At 34.4% G+C, this 24,105-nt stretch overlaps 1 pseudogene; it reads left to right on the forward strand.

Moving 5' to 3' along the window:
• Positions 1–261: 261 nt before the first annotated feature.
• LOC136378971 (ralA-binding protein 1-like) overlaps positions 262–24,105 on the forward strand; it is a 29,563-nt pseudogene continuing 5,719 nt past the window's right edge.

Below are 24,105 nucleotides of genomic sequence, written 5' to 3' on the forward strand. Positions count from 1 at the left end.
AGATAGGAAATGCTTTGATTCAGCGGTATATCCCAAGCAAAGTTTTTAATGGCTCTGGCAGTTCTCCAAGTTGAAGCAGTTTAATTTTTCCAGCAGTGCAACACATTCCTTTCATTTCTTCATTAAATTTCAGAGGCTTGCAATAAGGACACACTTCAGTCATAGTACCGATGAGAACATGCTGGCTGAAACTATAATCTTCAGCTGGGTTGTACCGGAGCGCAACACAATTGTAATTGCGTGATTGCTGAGCACGGAGTCATGTTTGACGCTGATCTGCTATTTCTCGTTGACATCTTTCAGCCACTCTCAGCCTGTCGCATTCATTCTGTTAAGAATGAAGCAGATCTGAAGCTGCAGAACGCGATTGCCATGCTTGCAACCATGCATCCTCAAGTCTGGCTGCCCATAAATGGATTGTAAATTGGAAACATCGAAATGGAATTGTAAAATATTTAGTATAGCATGGGTTGCTTTTACATCCAACAGATGGTGCTGTTTTGCAAAAAAGCATGTTTTTACCTGTAACAGGTGTGACATCTATATCTATATAATAGTAGGTATATAAAAAAGAGCACATATTTGAATGCAACATTGTGCCAAAGTTTCAAAGCAATCAGTGAAGAACTTTCAGAGATTTAAGATTTTGAACAAATGAACATTTACATTTTATTTCTATAAATAAATATACTGAATATACTTATATGTTTTTAAGTATGCATAAATATGAATTTCTAATGAATATTTCTTTGTATATTCATTATATATTTGTTGTATAAATCATAAAAGTTTTTATTATAGTTTTTGGCTAATAAACAAATACGTAAAGTTTCAATGTGCATGAAGTGAGCATTGGGTTGAAATAAAAATACCTGTACCTAAGTTTTATTTTTCACTATTGCACTAATTTAAATGAACACTTGACATGACACCATTTCCTTTTGAGTCTCTGTTCTTTCATCTGTAAAATAAAATCCTCTATTTGTAGATTATAGCCCATTTCATCTCTAACATATTACAAATTCTGTGAAGCCACCAAGTGCATTTTTCTCATGTAACAGATGAAAAACTAAAACCAAGAGTTGAAATGACTTTCTTAAGGTCACACAGCTAGTTAGTGTCCAAACTGGAAATGTAATAATCATCAAGTTTCTTGATTCTTAATCTAGTTCAGTGTTTTACTGTAACTGATATTACAGTATGAATATCATGGAAGGTGGTTATTCTTGAAACACTAACAATAAAAAAGTATATATTATGATTTAGGGAAGAATGCAATTTTCTTATGTATGTACTTACCTTAAGGAATATATTTCTGGAGTATATTCAAAGAACTAGTTATTTATTATTGCACATTTTATAAAAGCATTATAAAAGTCAATTAGAAGTGAGATTAAAACAACTTCCAGGCAATATCATCTGAATTGTTTTACTTCTCTTTTAAAATCAGTGGAGCAAAATCCCATTTTAATTCAAATGTTCTGAAAGTCTTCACAGCCTATTACCGCTTTCCTAGGTTACAGCAGAGGAACATTTTGGTTTACTTCTCTAATTACTGAGACATCACAGAAATGTCAAATACCATTATTTTCCAGGTAAAAGAATAAAAATAAATGCACTTTAAAAGTGTCTTAAACATGAAATCGGGACTTCAAGAAAGCCATTAGTTATTTAAAAGTAACAAAAGTTTACATAGAAAATCCTCTTCTCAACAGAAAAACTAAAAATATAAGAAAAAACTTTCTAAGCCCCGGCCCGGTAGCTCATTTGGTTAGAGAGTGGTCTGATATACTAAGGTTGCAGGTTCAATTCTCAGTCAGGGCACATATAAAAGTCAACCAATGAATGCAAAAAATAGTGGAACAAGAAATTGTGTTCCCCGCTCTCTCAAATAAATAAATAAAAAGTTAAAAGAAAAGAAAAAAAATCTTTACCCCTCCATCTCATCTTTTTAGAGTTTTATTTTCTAATTCCAAAGTTGACTTCTCAACTTCCCAAAATTTGTTTCAGTAAAGATTTTCCCAACAAATTGCTTTGCCTTTGGTTTTGATTCACTTACAAATTCCTTTTTCCCATCTCTGTAGAGCTTTCTCAGAACTTGCACAAGGAAGGTAAAGAAATGGATTCAGCGTTGAGATGAGTCCTTCACTATAAACTGAAAAGATAAACATAAACTTGTTCCTTTTTAATAGAACAGTGACATAAATGAGACAAAAAGATATGTGTATGTTTTACTGTCTAAAAATTGAAACACATTTTGTTTGTTTCACCTAAAACCTTTATAATTATGTTAATCAGTGCCACTTTAATAAAATTCAATTTAAAAAACACAAACAAAAAAAAGCTGTCCTTACCAAAAATTGGCTGGAAAATGTGACTTAGTCTAGGGAACTTATTTTTAATGTATTTGGTAAAAATTGGTTATTCTATTGGAGGAAAAAAATTTACTCTGTTCCAGGAGTTATACTGAGCTCTTCAGCCATATTATTTAATTTTAAAACTAGCTATTATATACCTATTTGTTATTAACAACCAGAGTTCACGTTGTTTAATTTGCCTGAATTTTCAGAGCAAGTATGTTGAGAGATCAGGTTTGAATTGAGTTTACATACCTATGTAGTATATATTAAAATATTGTGTTATAACATTCCCAGTAGACTGATTAATAATCACAAAATATTACCTTTAAAGTTGATGATTCTATTAGTAATAGTAACTAGTAATTAATTGATAGTTAATATCAGCCAAACATACTAAAACCTTATGAGTTTTAAATTAACATTATCTTATTTCATGATGAAAAAATAGCATCATATGTAGTGTTGACCTTTAAACAAAAGTCTGATAATATGGGTTTATCAGAGAGCTCTCTCTTCCTGGCCTTCCTATTTCACATTAAATGAGGTTTCTGTTTTTTAATTTTTTGTAGCAGTGACTGACAGCTCAAGGCACGTGACCCTAACTTTAGAAATATGCTCCTAAATGTCTGGACTATAGTGTGATCAAGCTTTAGGAAATAATTTCAAACTAAATGAGTATATTTCAAACAAAATTTTTTAAAATTTGTATTTAGAAAATTAACTTTAACAAAGTGACATTGATCAATAAGAGTACATAGATTTCAAGTGAACATTTCTATAGCATTTGAACTGTTGATTATGTTGTATACCCATCACTCAAAGTCAAATCATTTTCCATCACTTTATATTTGTTTCTCTTTACACTTTTCCCCTCCCTCCCCCTTCCCCATTCACTCAAATCCTTTTCTCCCTCCCACACATTCCCTTCCCCCTGGTAACCACTTTACTTTTATCTATGTCCATGAGTCTCAGTTTTGTATCCCATCTATGTGTGAAAATATACAGTTCTTAGTTTTTTCTGATTTACTTATTTCACTCAGTGTAATGTTCTCAAAGTCCATCCATGTTGTCATAAATATCACTATGTCATTATTTCTTGTGGCTGATCAGTATTCTGTTGTATATATGTATCACATCTTCTTTATCCAATCCTCTATCAAGGGACACTTTAGTTGTTTCTATGTCTTGGCCACTGTGGATAATGCTGTGATGAATATGGGGGTGCATGTGTCTTTATGTACCAATGTTTTCGAGTTTGGGGGGTAGATACCCAGTAGAGGGATTGCTGGGTCATAGAGTAATTCACTTCTTAGTTATTTGAGGAACCAATATAATTTTTTTCTATAATGATTGTACTAATTTTTATTTCCACCAGTAGTGAGTGAGGGTTCCTTTTTCTGCACAGCCTCTCCAACACTTGTTATTACCTGTCTTGTTGATAATAGCTAATCTAACAGGTGTGAAGTGTTATCTCATTGTAGTTTTGATTTGTATTTCTCTAGTAGCTAGTGAAGATGAGCATCTTTTCATATACCCGTTGACCATTTGTACGTCTTCTTGGGAGAAGTGTCTGTTCATGTCCTGTCCTCAGTTTTAATTGGATTGTTTGCTTGTTTGTTGTTGAGCTTTGTGAGTTCTTTATATATTTTGAGTATTAACCCCTTATCAGAGCTGTTGTTTGCAAATATCATCTCCCATTTAGTTGGCTATCTTTTTGTTTGTTGTCAGTTTTCCTTGCTGTGCAGAAGTTTTTTAGTTTGATGTAGTCGCATTCATTTATTTTTGCCTTTACTTCCCTTGCCTTAGGGGTCAAATTAATAAATTGTTCTCTACAGCCAAGGTCCAAGAGCTTAGTACCTATGTTCTCTTCTATGTAATTTATAATTTCAGGTCTCATATTTATGTCTTTGATCCATTTTGAATTAATTTTTGTGCAGGGGAAAAACTGTAGTTAAATTTCATTCTTTTGCATGCAGTTTTCCAATTTTCCCAGTACCATTTATTGAAGAGGCTTTCTTTTCTCCATTGTGTGTTTTTGGCTACTTTGTGGAAGATGATATGTCCATATATATGTGATTTTATTTCTGGGCTTTCAATTCTGTTTCATTGGTCTATATGTCTGATTTTTTCCCCCAATACAATGCTGTTTTGATTATTGTGGCTCTATAATATAATTTGAAGTCAAATAGTGTGATACCTTTAGCTTCATTCTTTTCCCTCAGGATTGCTTTGGTGAATGAGTTTTTTTCATGTTTCTATGTAAATCTGGTAATTTTTTGTTCGATTTCTTTTAAAAAATCACATTGGGATTTTGATGGGAATTGTATAAAATTTGCAAATTGCTTTTGGTAATAAGGCCATTTTAACTATGTTGATTCTTCCAATTCATGAACATGTAATATTTTTTTCATTTCATTATGTCTTTCAATTTCTTTTAATAATGTTTTGTAGTTTTCAGTATATAGGTTATTCACATCCTCTGTTAAGCTTATCCCTAGGTACTTTATTTATTTATTTATTTATTTATTTATTTATTTATTTATTTATTTGTTGCAATTGTAAATGGAATTCTTTTTTTTTTAGTTCATTTTCCAAAGTTTCATTGTTGGCATATAGAAAAGCAGTAGACTTTTGTATATTAATTTTATATTCTGCAACTTTACTATATTGGTTTATTGTTTCTAATAATTCTTTGGTGGAGTCTTTGGGGTTTCTATATACAGGATCATGTCATTTGCAAAAGGTGATGCTTTCATTTTTTCTTTCCAAATATGGATGTCTTTTATTTCTTTCTCTTGCCTGATTCCTCAGACTAACACTTTCAGAACTATGTTGAATAAGAGTGGAGAGAGTGGGCAGCCTTGTCTCTAGACAAGGCTTTAGAGGAAAAGCCTTCATTTTCTTCACCATTTAGTATGACATTAGCTGACAGTTTGGCATGTATGGCCTTTATTATATTGAGGTACATTCCTTCTATTTCAGTTACATTGAGTGTTTTAAACACAAAGGGATGTTATATCTTATTGAATGCCTTTTCTGCACCTATTCATAGGATCATATGGTTTTTGTTCCTTGTTATGTTGATGTAGTGTATTAGGTTGATTGATTTCTGTGTGTTGAAATATCCTTGTGCTCCTGGAATAAATAGCACTTGATTGTGATATATTATTTTTTAATGTGTTGTATTTGATTTGCTAGTATGTTGTTTAGGAATTTTGTATCTGTATTCATTAGCGATGTTGGCCTGTAGTTTTCTTTTTTGTGTGCTGTCCTTGCCAGATTTTGGTATGAAGGTTATGCTGGCTTCATAAAATGTATTGGGGAGTATTGCTTCTATGTTTTGGAAGACTTTGAGAAAGATAGGTACCAAATCTTCTTTGAATGTTTGGCAGAATTCACTAATTTAACCCTCTGGTCCTGGACTTTTGTTTTGGGGGAGGTGTTTGATAGTTGTTTCTATTTCCTCTCTGCTTATGGGTCTATTTAGGTTTTCTACATTGTAACTCAGTTTAGGAAGATTGTATAGTTCTAGGAATTTATCCATTTCTTCTAAATTGTTGAATTTGGTGGCATATAATCTTTCATAATATTCTACTATGATCTTTTGTATAGCTATGATGTCTATGGTAATTTCTCCTCTTTCATTTCAGATTTTGTATAAATGAGTCTTTCCCCTTTTATCCTTAGTGAGTCTGGCAGTAGTATATCAATTTTATTGATCTTTTCAAATAACCAGCTCTTCATTATATTAATTTTTTCTATAGCTATTTTGTTCTCTACTTCATTTAGTTCTGCTCTAATTTTTACTGTTTCCTTACTTCTGCAGACTTTTGGTTGACTTTGTTCTTCTTTTTCTAATTCCTTTTTTTTATAAATAAATTTTTATTAATGTTAATGGGATGACATCAATAAATCACGGTACATATATTCAAAGAAAACATGTCCAGGTTATCTTGTCATTCAATTATGTTGCATACCCATCACCCAAAGCCATATTGTCCTCCGTCACCTTCTATCTAGTTTTCTTTGTGCCCTTCCCCCTCCCCATCCCCCTCTCCTTCCTTCCCTCCCTCCCCCAGTAACCACCACACTCTTGTCCATGTCTCTTAGTCTCGTTTTTATGTCCCACCAATGTATGGAATCATGTAGTTCTGATTTACTTATTTCACTTCGTATAATGTTATCAAGATCCAACCATTTTGTTGTAAATGATCTGATGTCATCATTTCTTATGGCTGAGTAGTATTCTACAGTTTATATGTGCCACATCTTCTTTATCCAGTCTTCTATTGAAGGGCTTTTTGGTTGTTTCAATGTCTTGACCACTGTGAAAAATGCTGCAATGAACATGGGGCTACACGTGTCTTTACATATCAATGTTTCTGAGTTTTGGGGGTATATACCCAGTAGAGGGATTGCTGAGTCATAAGGTAATTCTATTTTCAGATTTTTGAGGAACCACCATCCTTTTTCCATAATGGTTGTACTACTTTACAGTCTCACCAACAGTGAATGAGGGTTCCTTTTTCTCCACAGCCTCTCCAACATTTGCTATTACCTGTTTTGTTGATAATAGCCAGTCTAACAGGTTGAGCTGGTATCTCATTGTAGTTTTGATTTACATTTATCTAATAATTAATGAAGATGAGTATCTTTTCATATATATGTTGGCCATTTGTATTTCTTCCTGGGAGAAGTGTCTGTTCATGTCCTCTTCCCATTTTTTTTATTGATTGTTTGTTTGTTTGTTGTTGAGTTTTATGAGTTCTTTGTATATTTTGGATATTAGGCCCTTATCTGAGCTGTTGTTTGAAAATATCATTTCCCATTTAGTTGGCTGTCTGTTTATTTTGTTATCAGTTTCTCTTGCTGAGCAAAAACTTCTTAGTCTGATGTAGTCTCATTCATTTATCTTTCCCTTCACTTCTCTTGACTTTGAGTCAAATTCATAAAATGCTCTTTAAAGCCCAGGTCGATGAGTTTAGTATCTATGTCTTCTTCTATGTACTTGATTGTTTCAGGTCTTATATTTAGGTCTTTGATCCATTTTGAATTAATTTTAATACAAGGGGACAAACTGTAGTCCAGTTTCATTCTTTTGCATGTGGCTTTCCAGTTTTCCCAGCATCATTTGTTAAAGAGGCTTTTTTTTCCCCATAGTATGTTATTTGTCCCTTTATCAAAAATTATTTGATCATATATATGTGGTTTTATTTCTGGACTTTCCATTCTGTTCCATTGGTCTGAGTGTCTATTTTTCTGCCAATACCATGCTGTTTTGATTGTCGTGGCTCTATAATATAGTTTGAAGTCAGGTATTGTAATGCCCCCAGCTTTTTCCTTAGGATTGCTTTGGCTATTTGGGTTTTTTTATAGTTCCATATAAACCTGATGATTTTTTGTTCCATTTTTTAAAAAAATGTCATCAGAATTTTGATGGGAATTGCATTAAATTTATAAATTGCTTTGGGTAATATGGCCATTTTGATTATATTTATTCTTCCTATCCAAGAACAAGGAATATTTTTCATGTCATTGTATCTTTTTCGATTTCACTTAACAATGCTTTGTAGTTTTTGTTATATAGGTTCTTTACTTTCTTTGTTATGTTTATTCCTAGGAATTTTATTTTTTTTGTTGCAATCGTAAAGGGCATTAATTTTTTGAGTTTGTTTCCTAATATTTCATTGGCATATAGAAAGGCTATGGACTTTTATATATTAATTTTGTATCCTGTGATCTTACTGTATTGGTTTATTGTTCCTAGTAATCTTTTTGTGTAGTCTTTGGGGTTTTCGATGTATAAAATTATATCATCTACAGAAAGTGAAACCTTTACTTCTTCTTTTTTGATATAAATGCCTTTTATTTCTTTCTCTTGTCTGATTTCTCTGGCTAGAACTTCTAGCACCATGTTAAATAAGAGTGGAGAGAGTGGACAACCCTTTCTTTTTCCTGATTTAAGGGGGAGAGTCCTCAGTTTTATGCCATTTAATATGATGTTGGCTGATGGTTTATCATATATGGCCTGTATCATGTTGAGATAGTTTCCTTCTATACCCATTTTGTTGAGTGTTTTAAACATAAAGTTGTGTTATATTTTATCAAATGCTTTTCTGCATCTATTGATAAGATCATGTGGTTTTTGTTCTTTGTTTTGTTGATATCGTGTATTACATTAACCGTTCTATGTATGTTGAAACATCCTTGAGATTCTGGGATGAATCCCACTTGATCATGATGTATTATTTTTTTAATGTGTTGTTGTATTCGATTTGCTAGTATTTTGTTTAGTATTTTAGCATCTGTATTCATTAGAGATATTGGTCTTTAGTTTCCTTTTTTTGTGTCATCCTTCCCAGGTTTGGTATGAGGGTTATGTTGGCCTCATAAAATGTGTTTGGAAGTATTGTTTCTTCTTCATTTTTTGGAAGACTTTGAGTAGAATAGGAACCAAGTCTTTGAATGTTTGATAGAATTCACTAGTATAACTGTCTGGGCCTGGACTTTTATTTTGGGGGAGATTTTTAATAGTTTTTTCTATTTCTTCCCTGCTAGGGCTTTGTCTGTTTAGGCTTTCTGCTTCTTCATGACTCAGTCTAGGAAGGTTGTATTGTTCTAGGAACTTATCTATTTTTTCTAGATTGTTTAATTTGGTGGCATATAGTTTTTCATAGTATTCTACAATAATTCTTTGTATATCTATGATGTCTGTGGTGAATTCTCCTTTTTCATTTTGGATTTTATTTATATGAAGCCTTTCCTTTTTTCCTTTGTGAATCTTGCCAAGGGTTTGTCAATTTTGTTGATCTTTTCAAAGAACCAGCTCCTTGTTTTATTAATTTTTTCTATAGTTTTTCTGTTTTCTATTTCATTTATTTCTGCTCTGATTTTTATTATTTCCCTTTTTTGGCTGGTTTTGTGTTGTCTTTTTCTTCTTTTTCCAGTTCCTTACTGTGTGAAGTTAAGTGGTTTACTTGGGCTCTCTCTTGTTTGTTCATATAGGCTTGAAGTTATATGAACTTCCCTCTTATTACTGGTTTTGCTGCATCCCAGAGATTCAGATATGTTGTATTGTCATTTTCATTTGTCTGTATATATCCTTTGATCTCTGCGCTTATTCCTTCTTTGACCCATTCATTTTTTAAATATATGTTGTTTAGTTTCCACATTTTTGTGGGTTTATTTTCCTCTTTTTTGCAGTTGAATTCTAGTTTCAAAGCTTTATGATCTGAAAATATGCTTATTACAATTTCAATTTTTCTGAATTTGCTGGTGTTATTTTTGTGGCCCAACATATGGTCAATTCTTGAGAATATTCCATGTACACTAGAGAAAAATGTCTACTCTGTCGCTTTGGGATGAAGTGTCCTGTAGATGTCTATCATATCCAGGTGTTCTATTGTTTTGTTCAAGGCCAATATATCTTTATTGATTTTCTGTTTGGATGAAAGATCTACAGCCATCAGTGGTGTATTGAGGTCTCCAAGTATGACTGTATTTTTGTTAGTTTTTGTTTTAAGGTCAATAAGTAGCTGTCTTATATATTTTGGTGCTCCTTGGTTTGGTGCATATATATTAAGAATTGTTATGTCTTCTTGATTCAGTGTCCCCTTAATCATTATGAAATGACCATTTTTGTCTCTGAGTACTTTTTCTGTCTTGTAGTCAGCATTAGATATGAGTATTGCTACACCTGCTTTTTTTTGGATGTTATTTGCTTGGAGTATTAGTTTTTAAGGCTTTCACTTTGAATTTGTTTTTATCCTTGTTGCTTAGATGTGTTTCTTGTAGGCAGCATACAGTTGGATTACCTTTTTAATCCATTCTGCTACTCTGTGTCTTTTTATTGGTGAGATTAATCCAATTACATTTAGTGTAATTATTGACACTTGTGGGTTCCCTATTGCCATTTTATAAATTGCTTTCTGTTATTTTTGTATCTTGTTTGATTCTTCTCTTTTGTGGTTCTATCATTTCTTTTTGTTTGTCTGTATTCCATACTTCTTTCCTCTGTTGCTACCTTTTTTAAGTCATGTGCTTCTGTGGTGTTTTTTTTCAAGGGTGGTTACCATTAAGTAAGGAAAAGGTTTCTACCACTACCATTTTCATTGTAGTACCATATCTTATGAGTGTTTCTGCACTCCATCTTCCTTTGTTACTGTTTATCTCTGTCCTCTCCCTTTTTTAGTTGTTGTTGTCACAGTTTAAATTTGGTTTTCTTGTGTTCTTGGTGGAGCTTTTACTTATGGTTTTGTTTTGTTTTGTTCTTTGTATCTGGTTGGAAAACCTCTTTCAGTATTTCATGGAGTGGGGGTTTTCTGATGATAAATTTCCTCATCTTTTCTGTATTTGTGAATGTTTTTATTTCTCCTTCATATTTGAAGCATAACTTTGTTGGGTATAGTATTCTTGGCTGAAAGTCCCTCTCTTTCAGGGCTTTAAATATTGGGTTCCACTCTCTTCTAAGTTGTAGAGTTTCTGCTGAGAAATCTGATGATAATCTAATAGGCTTTATATTATGTGTCATATTCTTTTTTTCCCTGTCTGCCTTGAGAATTTTATCTTTGTCATTGGTTTGTGCCAATTTCATTATGATGTGCCTTGGAGTAGATTTGTTTTGGTTAAGAAAACTCAGTGTTCTGTTTGCTTCTTGAATTTGAGGCTTTAGTTCTTTCCACAGGCTTAGGAAGTTCTCGTCTATTATTTTGTTTGAATATATTCTCCATTCCATTTTCTCTCTTTTCTCCCTCCAATATACCTATTATTTTTATGTTATTCTTTTTGATGGATTCAGACAATTTCTGTAGGGTTTTCTCATTTTTTAAAAAATTTTTGAGTCTCTCTCTTCTTCTCTCTGTTGTGCCTCAAGTTGCTTATCTTCTATGTCACTAATCCTACCTTCTGCTCTGGCCTGTTCTATTAGCTAAGCTTGTTACCTCATTTTTCAGCTCATGAATTGAGTTTTTCATCTCTGTTTGTTTTGTTTTTATAGTTTCAATTTCCTTGGTAATATATTCTTTGTGTTCATTGAGTTGTTTTCTGAGCTCCCTAAATTGCCTTTCTGTGTTTTCTTGTATATCTCTGAGTATTTTTAGGATTTCTACTTTAAATTCTCTGTCATTTAGCTCCAAGGTTTCCAATATGTTCAATTTTTCTCCATCGATTTTTCCACATCTAACTGTGCTACTTCTCTATCTTTTGTATCCATGATATTTGATTTCCTTTTTCTTAATGGCATCTGATGGTGGTCTTGATAGCACTAATGAGAATTAATAAAGAATAAAATGTAAAAAAAATGGAAAAATATTTGGAGAAAAAAATGAAATAATAATTAAAAAAAACAATAATAATAATTTATTTCCCCCCTTTTTTTCATCTCTTCCCCTCCTCTCCCCTCCTCCTTAGGAAAATATCTTGATGAACTCTGAATTATATTATGCTAAATGGAACAAAAACTGCCTATAATGAGGGCCTGGGTTGGGGGGAAGTGTTCAAGGGGCAAAAAAGGTGGTAGGGACCCACAAAATGCAAAAAAGGAAAAAAATTGGGTCAAGTATAAAATGTTTTGCTTGTAAGTGATGGTCAACTAAGAGATATAATGAGAGGGATAAGAGGGAAACAGGAAAAAAGAAAAAAAATTACTATTGTATTAAGTGGAGCAAAAACTAAATAGAATGGGGATCCTGTGTTGGGAGGGATGCTAATGAGTTAAAAAGTGAAATAAAAAGCACCCAAATGCCACACACAAAAAAACTTTAGTCCCAAATAAAATAATTTATTCATGTTTGAGGATTAAATTAGAGGAAAAGTAAAAGGAGAAAAGAAGAAACTAATAGAGAGGGAGAAAAAAAGGGAGAAAGGAAAGGAAGAAAAAACAAGAAAAAGCAAAAAGAGAAAGAGTTAAGAGTTTTGGAGTGTAAACCTCATGGAGAGTAAGGAAGAAGAAAAGAACTAAAATGGGAAATTTAACACTTATGGTAGTGTAGTTCAAGAAGAGGAAAGAATAAGATGGGCAGAGATTAAAAGGACCAAGGTGGAGGAAAAAGAAATAATAATAATAAAGGCCAGATTATGAAAGAAATAACAAAAATAGTGGAACAAGTTATAAAGTCTGTGGATTTTTCTTGAAAGGTTAACTTCTTCCTTTTTCTTTCCTTTCCCTTTTCCTGGTAGGTGACTGTACCCCAGGCTCTGCCCCTGTGGCATGCTTAGGCAGAGATTTGCAGTTGATGAGACTCTACAGCAATGTCATATATTAGGCTTCAATCTTGTTGGTAGTCAAGGCTTGTTAGCGTTTGCAGGCTCCGACAATGAGAGAGTCTGTTTTCCCGGAGCCTCTCTCCTAGTCTCTCCTTCCTGAATTAGCAGCCTGATGATCCAGCTATGATGCTGCCGCTACCACTGCCTCTGACTGGGGAGTAAGAGGCTCAAAGAGCTGGCAAATCCCCACTCTATCCCCACTCAACACAGGGCTCTGGGTAAAGCTCTGTCAATCAGAGCCGCCAGCATAATCAGATGGGGCTGGGAGCCAATTGCTCTCAATGTGACTTTCTATGAGCCTCCAGGCTGTTCAGCAAGACTAACACTCTGTGGGACCATTCTCCCCAGGCTTTTTGTACTTTGTAACCTGTTTTGGCTGGGAAGAAGATACCCTAGTCGCTGCCTGCAGTACAGGAGGTCTTAACAGCTGCCAAGTCCCTCTTTTTAGCATATATCCCTGAGTATAAAAGCTCTGCCAATCAGAAGTTGCCTCCACCCCTTTAGCAAGAGGCACTAAAATATATCATGACTCTTTTCTTAGATCGCTGAATTGAGAGAGATCTTGTCAGTTAGAGCCACGTAGGTCAGTTGGAAGGTGAGCAGACCATGGGTTAAGCTAATTTCAGTGATTGGATCCACAGATCTGCTCCAGAGACAGACTGCAAGCTGCCCTCATGCCCCTCCCCTGATGCTTGATTGTTAGCTTGAATGCTCCCTGTGCACCGCTGGCAACTGCTGTTAGCTCGTGTGGGCTGATTTACCACAGGCAAACTCTTTCCTCGGTTTGAATGAACATCTGTGTCACAGCCTAGCTTCCTCCACACCCTTAGCCCCACCCTCTACCTCAGTTCCAAGTGAAAGCAGCCTTTGCTCAGGTTAGTGAGGAAGGCAGAGTGTTCCTTTCTCTGTCAAATTTCCTTCAGGTTTGATTATATATTTAGTCAATTTTTCACTTGATCATACCTTTTTTTTCAGTATATGGGACTCCCAGATGCTCCAAGAATAGATTTTTCTGTCTCTGGTTGATGAACTTGTTGAAATTTTGGGGAGATTTGTCAGTCGTGCTCCTCACAGTACCATTTCTCTGATATCACTCTCTAGTTCCTTAAGGTGTGATGTTAGGTTATTTGTTTGGGATCTCTCTTGTTTCTTTTTTTTTTACAGAGACAGAGAGAGAGTCAGAGATAGGGATAGATAGGGACAGACAGACATGAATGGAGAGAGATGAGAAGCATCAATCATTAGTTTTTTGTTGCGACATCTTAGTTGTTCATTAATTGCTTTTTCATATGTGCGATGACTGTGGAGCTACATCAGACTGAGTAACCCCTTGCTCGAGCCAGTGACCTTGGGTCTAAGCTGGTGAGCTTTGCTCAAATCAGATGATCCTGCACTCAAGCTGGCAACCTTGGGGTCTTGAACCTGGGTCCTCCACATCCCAGTCTGATGCTCTATCCACTATTCAGAGCAATTTTCAAAGTTATACTTTAATATCATCATTTCTAACATTGAACTGGACATAATTATCATGGGAATGCCACAAGTGGAGACAGGCCAATAACCCATCAATATTGGCTCCATTATATGTTGTCTTTCAATTAGTTTCCATTATGCCTGTACAGGTAGTAGCACAGTAGATAGAGCATCAGACTGGGATGTGAACGATCCAGGTTTGAAACTTTGAGGTCACTGGTTTGAGCACGGGTTCATCCGGCTTGAGCATAGGCTCACAAGCTAGAGTGTGGGGTTGCTTGAGCATGGGATCATAGACATAATCCTATGGTCACTGGCTTGAGCACAAGGGTTGCTGGCTTGAGCCCAAGGTCACTGGCTTGAGCAAGGGTTCACTCGCTCTGCTGTAGCCCCTTTCTCTCACCCCAGTCAAGGCACATATGAGAAAGCAATCAATGAAGAATTGATGCTTTTTTATCTCTTTCCTTTCCTGTCTGTTCCTATCTGTCCCTCTCTCTGACCCTCTCTCTGTTTCTGTCAAAAACAAACAAAAGAAATAAAAAAATAAAACAAATTTCTGTGACAAGTTTATTTCTTTTTATTTTGCTCATGTTTCAAAATATATAAAATATATCTTGTTTTTAAGCTCTATAGTTTCTTAATATTTAATTATTTTTATTTTATTTTTTATTTATTTTTAGAGAAAGAGGAAGGGAGAGAAAGAGATTTGTTGTTATAGTTATGCATTCATTTGTTGATTCTTGTCTGTGTCCTGAGAACAGAACCCACAACCTTGGCATATTGGGGCAACATTCTAACCAACTATGCTATCTGGCTTGGATGGTTTCTTAATTTTAGATTAATCAATTTGGATTTAAATTTTGTTAGTCTAGACATTTTTGGAAGTTCAAAATATTTGGGTGATTTGGGTGTTGTGGTGAAGAAAGGGAGTAGTAGAGAAAAAATGTAGTATATTTAAGGGCATTTCACATTTCATGAGGACACATTGTTTTATCATAGTTTCTTGTTCCTTGTATATGCTTTTTGTGACTTTTTCTTGCCTATGTGTAACTGGAGATAAGAGAAACCGGGGCAACAGTGTCTTATTAAAGAAAAGAAGTTGAATGTAGTAATTCCTTGGTCACTAATTCTGTGGTGGGATGTCAGGTAGGCCTTTTCTTATACCATATTATCTCCACAATGGTGGTGTTTGTTGACTATCTACCTCAGAAGCACTCACAAAATTGAGAAAGTTTTAGAAGTTGTTTACAGAGGCCCATCAAATCTCAAATTATTGAGATAAATTAAAATTTAACTGGCTTATGTAATACAGAAGATACTCAGCCTTCAGTTATTTTTTGTAAAATTTTACCTAGTGTAAATACAGTATCAAGTTGTAAAAACAATTTTGCAAGACAAATGTTACCAATTTCACAAAATGGCAAAAATATCACCATTCTTTTCATAGACTGTCACAATGTCCTCTTTAAAGAAAATTACTGTTTTATTAGAGGACAGTTGCTCTGGGTTGGAATAAGAAAAACAGACAAAGAGCCGGTGAACAAAATTAGAGGCAAACCACACCCACCTACTGATTTGTCCTCTCCTGATTCTTAATCACGAGCTATGCGGAGAGGTTGGTCCTAGGCAATGTTTCAAAGAGATGAAGTTTGTTTTCATCTTCTCTCTTTCTTTATCTTCTATAAGCTTCTACAGCTATTGCCAAAGAGCGAGAGTTATAGATTTAAAGTCAGGAGAGTAGTTTTTGACAATTTATTATAAAATTTATTAGCTGTGTTAGCTTGTATGATGATCCAGTGAAATTTTACTTTAATATATATGCTTGTCGTGCTGAGGAAGTAGAAAGAGCATGTACTCAGCACTTCAGTCTCTTTCTTTCTCCTGTCTTAGCTCATAACATTTACTACTTATTCTATGGTGCTTACCTGATCCTGTCCTAGAAGTACTCTTTAATTTTTAAATTTGTCTTTCTCCTAATAACACCTTTATGATTATATCTTAAATTACCTTAAACTCTGACCCACTAAGTCATTCATTTGTGCAAAATCTGATCATCTTTTGTTACCCTCCTGTTTCATATCACTTGTAGATAAATTGTTATAGATGTCTCCCAAGTTTCTGGTCTATTTTTTCTATTATGTCTACTTTCCCAAAAGCATTTATTTTGGATAATAACTTTTATGATTACTCCTCTGCCATCTATAGATGATGTTTCCCAATAACTTCCAAATAATCTTTATGTCAGTGTCATTTTATTTTTTTAATTAGGGTACTAATTTGCAGAGCTTCCCTAGTTCTGCTGAATGAACTGCAGTATAAGGTTGCTCCACAGTCTGCATTTTTTACTAGGATTTTCAACTAATGTTCTGAAGTACCATATTTTAGGAAATTAAACTGCCTTAAATTCTGACAGCCTGCTTGCCACTGAGTTTTCTGACTTTGAGCACAAAAATAACCTCTCTGAACTCTAATTATTATTATTTTATATCCTAAAAACAGAGCCATAATAACATTTACCTCATAGTGTTGAGAAAAGTAAACAAAACAAAGAAATAATGTGTTTCACAAAATGCTTATACAACATTGACAATAAATGATTTGTATTGAGCACTGGTTTACTTTTATGTTGTTCAAACCTTTTTGCATGGATTACCATTTAATACTCAGGAACTTCTTATAAAGTCAAGATTTTTGGTTTCCAGTGATTGTGGGCTTCCTTCTCCTTGCCTTCTTCCAGTGGTTTGGTGGGAAGCTGGGTTAGGTAGGCTGAACCACCTCAGGGAAGGAGAAGAGATTTCAAACTGATAAAACCACAAAGTGGTACAACATTTCAACTCAAGAAACAAGCCAGGAAGGCCCTTTGGTGGGTAGAACTTTAGGTGTCTTCTACCCACATTTAGTCCAACCAGCTTACAAATATTTAATTAATGCAGGATATCATTCTTTCCATGAGAGTGTGCTTTAGAGCCATCCCAGCTTTATGACCCTGGAGGATTTCTGAGGAACAACCCTGGAGTTTGTAGGGGTTACAGCTAGTACTCGGGTTATGACAGACAGGACCTACAAGTTTTAGAGTTTAGGACGCTCACTTTCATAAAAAGTTAAAAAATTTGAGAAGTATTTTGGCTTATGCCATTAGTGTTGTACAGTTTTTGGCACTCATTTTTTTCTGTTACTACAGTACAGAGTACAGTATATTTATGTCCTTTTCTTTTTTCTGGAGCTTAATTGTGTTTTTATGCTACAACTGTGTTAGGATAAGTAAGTGACTTAGGCTAGGGTGAATTTCAACTTACATCAAAATCTGGGTTACGTCACTGTTATAGGAACCGAATTCTGTTGTAACCGGAGGACCACTTGTACTGCTTTACTCCTTTTCTCCTAAGAGTCTATCAAGAAATCTTACCATGCGGTAGGATGGGCTGCTGTGCACCTACAAAACAGAACCAGAGGCTTGAATTATGATTGTTTTATAGGGAAGAAATCCAGGCACAGGGCTGTCAAATAACTCCCCATATATCAAGAAGCAGGTAAGTGATGCCTCTGGGTTGTGTGGTTCCAGGTATCATGATTATGATGATTTACTGGCATTGTTCAGGCATCATGGGAAGCTGGAGGTAAAAGTTTTTGCACATATAATCTCAAAGTTTCTTTTGAATCATGCTACAATTTTCAAAAAAGACCCTTCCACAAAAGAAGTTTATATAAATTACTAATTTTTGGACTGTACTAATATTCTCATTAACTGGAAAATGTAAATATTGTGATGTGAACCTTGTAAAGTTAGAATTGAAAAATATTTTATATAGGCTATTCAGTGCATGTGTTTGTTCTTTTTACTGTGATTGACAGGGCACATAAAGTAACTTGAGAGTGGATACTTGAACTTTACTAATTCATTCAGTATTTCTAAAAAATATTCCTTTCAGAAGAACCTGGCTATAAATTTACCAGCTAAATCACTGAAGACATGTTGGAACATTACCAAAAAAAGTGTGAATAATATAATGATTTTTATAAGTTTTTACTGAAATAGCATGACAGTATAGGAGAGAAGAAATCTAGTTTTTTCTTGACATTGCAGACATTAGAAAACTCATAAGTACAACTTCTGGGATGGCTTTAGAGCTCTTCTTGAAACTCTATTATTTGAACAAAATAAGTTGCATTATAGCATTAGAAGTAAATATTAATAGCCAACTATTTCAAAGAAAGTTCTAGCCCTCTTCTGGCCTTTCTAACCACACACACATATGTATTGGGATTTGCTATGAAAGCAAATGACACAACTAAAAAATGGAATTAATGATGCCAAATTTCTTTTTTATCTTAAGCACAGTAACACCGATTGATTACTCCTTTATTAAGAATAAATCACAAGAATTCTGATTAAATAATTTCTTTTCCATATGCATTTTGAAACTATTTGATTTAGTATGACATATTACTTTTGAAAATAAACATTTAAAATTTATTTTTATAGTTACCTTTAATTTAAGGAAAGAGATGTTTCTTTTCCACCTATGGAGTTCCATAATTAAAAAAAAAATTAAATATATTAAGATATATAAATAAAAATATAAATAAAGATATTAAGGACATAATAATGGAGGTGGTATATGGAAGTGGTTAAACTCATTAATGCAGTATGAACATGTATAAAAAAAAGAAGGACCTGACAATTTCAAAAGTCCCTTGTTTGTAATAGTTCAAGGATATTAGAATAAGGACATAATATAGGTTGTGGAATAATGGAAGATATTCTCCACTCTTGGATCTTGATGATGAAACATAAGACCTTTTTTTACATTATATTCTATTGTCATGAGAGTAACAATGAATCATGTCAGGGGTTATTAATGTGAGATTTCAGAATCAAAAGCATCAGCATCACCTATGAACTTGTTAGAAATACAAATTTCAGGCCCTACCTAGACACTCTAGGTGATATGCCTCCTAAACCTTGAGAACCATTAAAATAGGGAACCACATATGTAATATAAATGACTATGAATTCTGTTGGAAAATTAGTCTTGTACTCTTTATTCAGTGAGGGGAGGGGAGGCAGACAGATAGACTCTTGCATGCACTCAGACCGAGGTCCACCCAGCAAGCCCACTACGGTGTGATGCTCTGCTCATCTAGGGTGTTTGTTGCTCAATTTCTCAGCAACTGACCTCTTCTTAGTGTCTGAGGCAGAGGCCATGGAGCCATCCTCAGCAACCGAGGCCAACTGGTTTCAATCAAGCTATGGCTGTAGGAGGGAAAGAAAGAGAGAGAGAAGGAGGGAGGAGGGGTGGAGAAGCAGATGGGCACTTCTTCTGTGTATGCTGACTGAGAATGGAACCTGGAACATCTACACACTGGGATGACACTCTACCACTGAACCAACTGACCAGGGCCTGTCTTGTACTCTTAAATCTAGTGAAAGTAATCTTGAAAATTACCTTGGATGATCTCACACATAGGTGGGATGTAAAACTAAGACACATGGACATAGATAAAAGTGAGGTGGCTGCCACAGGGAAGAAGGTGAGGGAGAGAGGAGTATAAAAGGACAAATATATGGTGATAGAAAATAATTTGACTTTGAGTGATGGGCACACAATGCAATTAACAGTTTACGTTCTATGAAGATCTTTACCTTAAACCTACATGTTCTTATGGACTAATGTCACTCCATTAAATTTAATATCCAAATAAAAAAAAGAAAAGAAAATGACCTTAGCATAATAAAGGACAGTAAATACTTAGAAAAAGAATGAGAAAATTGTGCTTAGAAATGAGTTTTGATAGCAGGAGCAGAAATCTCATTAGCAAAGACTTAATTTTACAAATCACAGTAAAATACTTTGCTATCTTTTTCATAGTTATATGTAAAACCAACATAATGAACACATAAATTACTTCTTTCAGTAAAACAAAACCTGGAGTCAGTGCTACAGACCAAACAGTAGTACTTGCAGTGATACCTGGGAAACTGGTTTTCTTCTCTGAGAGTCTCCTTACACACCTTGCTGATGAGGCAGCTGGCTCAGCTATAACTAATACTAAGAAAACTAGGGGCAAACACCTAGGCCAAGATAATGCAATTAGGTTCTTCCTGCAGAGACTTTGGAATTGGCACCCAGACACTCAGTATGTTTGTAGAAGAGTTAAGAGGCCATGAAAGTCAAGGCTAAGATGGCCATCTATGTTCAAAAGCAGAAAGTAAAGGGTATTTAAAGAAGGAGAAGAGGCCCTTTCCTGTTGGCTCAGTGAATAGAGCATTGGCCCACTGAGCGGACATCCAAGGTTTGATCCCTGTTCAGGACACATATGAGAACCAATCGTCTGCTTCTCTCTCTTTCCCTTTCCCCTTTCTCTACCTCTTTTTTCCCACAGCTAGTGGTATTGGCCTCAGGCACTGAGGATAGCTCGGTTGATTTGCTCAAATCAGACCCAGACAGGATTACGGGATGGGTCCCGGTCAGGGCACAGGCAAGAGTCTGTCTATCTCTCCTCCTTTCACTAAAAACAAAATAAATAAACAAATAAATAAAATAAGCCAAAGGAAGATAAACAAAATAAATACACAGATACTAGATTATCTGTTGAGTAGTGTGAGACATAGAGAAAAGAAAGTAAAAGAAAATAAATGACTTATTCCTGTTGCATTTCATCTCCTTAGTTTTTCTATGATAGCTCAATATTCATCTAATAGATTGCCAGTTTGTCTTTTCTTTACATAGGCGAATTTAAAAACATCTTTTTGTTACTTGAAACACGATTTTTAAGATTTCTACTTATCAATGCATATCAACATTCTTTTAAAATATGGATGTAATTTCCTTATTAGACACGGATTAAAATTAGACCTGGCTGGGAGTGGTGTTTTAGCACCAACGCTTCTCCCACAACAGTACACCCGGATATTAATTACCAGGATGGCCAGCAATGGCAATAAATGTTTTCTTGGTTCCTAAAAGAAGAGAACTTTTAAAGCATGATAAATAGAAAAAATTATGCTGTGTGTCAGTTAAATTGATTTCCCTTTATTAACTGAAGGGAAAGGAACATAAGAATTTAAATTTATAGACCAATCAACAGAAACTGAGATGTAGATTAATCAAAGTAAAAAAAAATAAAAAAAAGCAGTCATTTAAAAGATGCAGGTAACACGCAAGAGTGAGAAAAGTCTGATGGGCATACACAGGCACAAGAAGCAATGAATGAAACAAGGCTGGAGTCCTGCGGGGGCTTTCTGCACACAAGTCCCCAAGGGAAGATCAAGGACCCATGCAGTGGAAGCACAAGGCAGGCACCCGGCTAAACACTGTTACCACACAAAACATAACGTGTTCCAGGTCAAGCCTGGCTGCAATAAACAGCAGAGACAGTGTGACATCGGGCTCCAGCTCAGCTCTACTTTACTTTAACTGAGCACTGAGGTTCCTGTGACTAGAGAAGGCACAGATAATTGAGAAAAGCATTTGGGAATAAGAGGGAGAACTAAATTATTTATTGATTTATTTTCAGCTCCCATTAGGTTTGTTTCTCATGTTCTCTGGAAAACCATGAAATAATAGTGTGAAAACTGAGGACCCATTAAGAACTGTGAAGGAAGGATCCACTCATTCAGTGGGTGACTTCTTCCCAATAAAGCATAACAATTCCAATAATTCATTTAAGTTGGACACTTCTTTTAAAATCACTTAAAATTTATACTTATCTTTATAGATTTCATTTACCCCTTCCCCAGACCTCATTCTATACATTTAGGAGAATGAGTTAAATAACATTCTTATGCTTAGATGGAAATGGTGATTAACTTGCTTAATGTATTCATTATATCTCAAATCATTATATCTCTCTATCATTATATCTCAAAAAGAGAACCCTTAAGATTACCATTATAAATTAACAAAATTATAAAAAAATAATAAACTCTGGTCCAGGTGACTCTGAAAAAAAGAGAAATATGTTTAAGCCTAAAAGGTCCAATCCTGTATCACTTTTACTACAAAACTAAGAGATTGCTTATTTCTAGAAAGAGCGAAGGGAAAGTGAAATTAATCACCTTCAGGTCAAATGATATATGCTATGGGATAGAGTTCCTGGAAAATTGAAAGCAAACTGACTCCACAACGGGGCTTCAGGAAAAGCCCAGCTATATCTAACAAGATCCATTTTCCTCAAGAGTTCCATCCCTCAATTAGTATCCAGACTTTCTTAGGTTATAATGACTCAGGGATTGACTTCTGAGTTTAGAGATGTAGTTGAACTCCCATTTCTACATGTCAGCCAGTTACTTGCAGGAACAGTTAGCAATGCATGTGTGTGATGTTTCCAAGCTCCGTTGGACTCCAAGAAGCCTTGTAAGATAGGCTCATTTCCTGAGCAGGGACAATTCTCTGTCAATAATTAGGTGAAATTGTTAGCTCCACTCCACTTCTTCTCTTCTCCCTCACTGCCTTTGATGATCATTTTAAACTCAGGCCACCCAAATTAAATGTGGTCATGAGCATTAGACTACCTGTCCAGCTAGTCTAATTAAATCCTCTGAGAGAAGTTCAGCATCATCGGTGATAGTAGAGATGAAATCCTGAGAAGGCAGAATGAAGTACGGTATAGGCTCAAGGGAAATTGCAATCTTATTGATAAACCATCCAGATACCATGGCAATTTCTATTCAGAGATTTTTATCATCAGAACAATGATCACTTTAATATTTCTCTTTCTAAATCGGTAATTTCATGCGTAGTATGATAATGTGTACTATGATATTTTCTATTTTTTATAGTTTTTTGTTTGAACTAGAAGCTATAATATTTTATGATCTTGATATATTAACTCTTAACTTTGCAAATTATAACCAGGCAAAGGCATATATAATATTCTATGGATTTTTTTTAAATTTTCATTGCGTTAGAATCAGTAGTTTAGGGAGATTTGTTTTAACAATTGTTCTAAGATGAATGATATAATTTTGAAAGACAAATAATTGCAAATTAGAATAGTAAACAAGGAAACAATTTGTATCAGTCTGAAGCAAAGTAGAGGCCCTCCTGTTGTTTAATGCAAGCTACTAACTAACTCAGTTTGAGAGTGGTCATATTAAGCATGTCTATCTTTTGTTATATCAAAGTCTTTATTTATTTATTTATTTATTATATTTCATTTTATTGTAAATTTTAATTATAAGTATTTTACATAGTTTTGAGACAATTTTAGACTTGAAAGGAAGTTTTAAATATGCAGAGAAAATTCTCATATTTTTCTACCTTGCTTCTTTATTTTGACATCCTTGAAAAAAAATCATATGTGTTGAAATTAACTAAGAAATTTATATTGGCTTACTATTATAAACTAAAATCCTGAATATATTCGGGGTTTACCTGTTTTTGTTTTTTCAATAATGTCTTTTTTTTTCCCTATCTAAGACTCAATTCAGAATTCCACATTTCATTTAGCTCTCATGTCTCTTTGGTTTCCTCCAATAGGTGATAATTACTAGTTTCTTCTTTTTTCTGATCTTGATACTTTTGAAGAGCATTGGTCAATTATTTTATGGAATGTTCCTTGATTTGAGATCACCTTTAAATTTAGGTTCTGTATTACAGTTAGGTCATGAGGAAGGATTCCACAAAGGCGCAGTGTCCCTCTCAAGACATCATATTAAGTGGTACACAATGTTTATGTATAACACTTAAGATGTTAATGTTGAATCCTGATAGTTTGTCTAAGACAGTATCTAACAGATTCATCTCGTTAAGTTTCTACTTTTACCTTTGTAATTACTAAATTTTGGGGGAAAGATACTTTAAGACTGAAAATTTCCTGTTTCTGCTTAAGCTTTCACCCATTAATTTTAATATCCATTGGTGAAACTTACTAGCTGCAAATATCATTTTTGAGTTCTAATGGCAATTTTACTTCTAATAGTAATTCTATTTCTGTCATTTCTTTAAATGCATTAATTAGGATTCTTCAGTGAAAAACAGCTATTTCTTTTGCTTCTTCCTTCTTC

Source organism: Saccopteryx leptura, chromosome 7 (assembly GCF_036850995.1).
Source record: "Saccopteryx leptura isolate mSacLep1 chromosome 7, mSacLep1_pri_phased_curated, whole genome shotgun sequence".
NCBI classification, from domain to species: domain Eukaryota; kingdom Metazoa; phylum Chordata; class Mammalia; order Chiroptera; family Emballonuridae; genus Saccopteryx; species Saccopteryx leptura.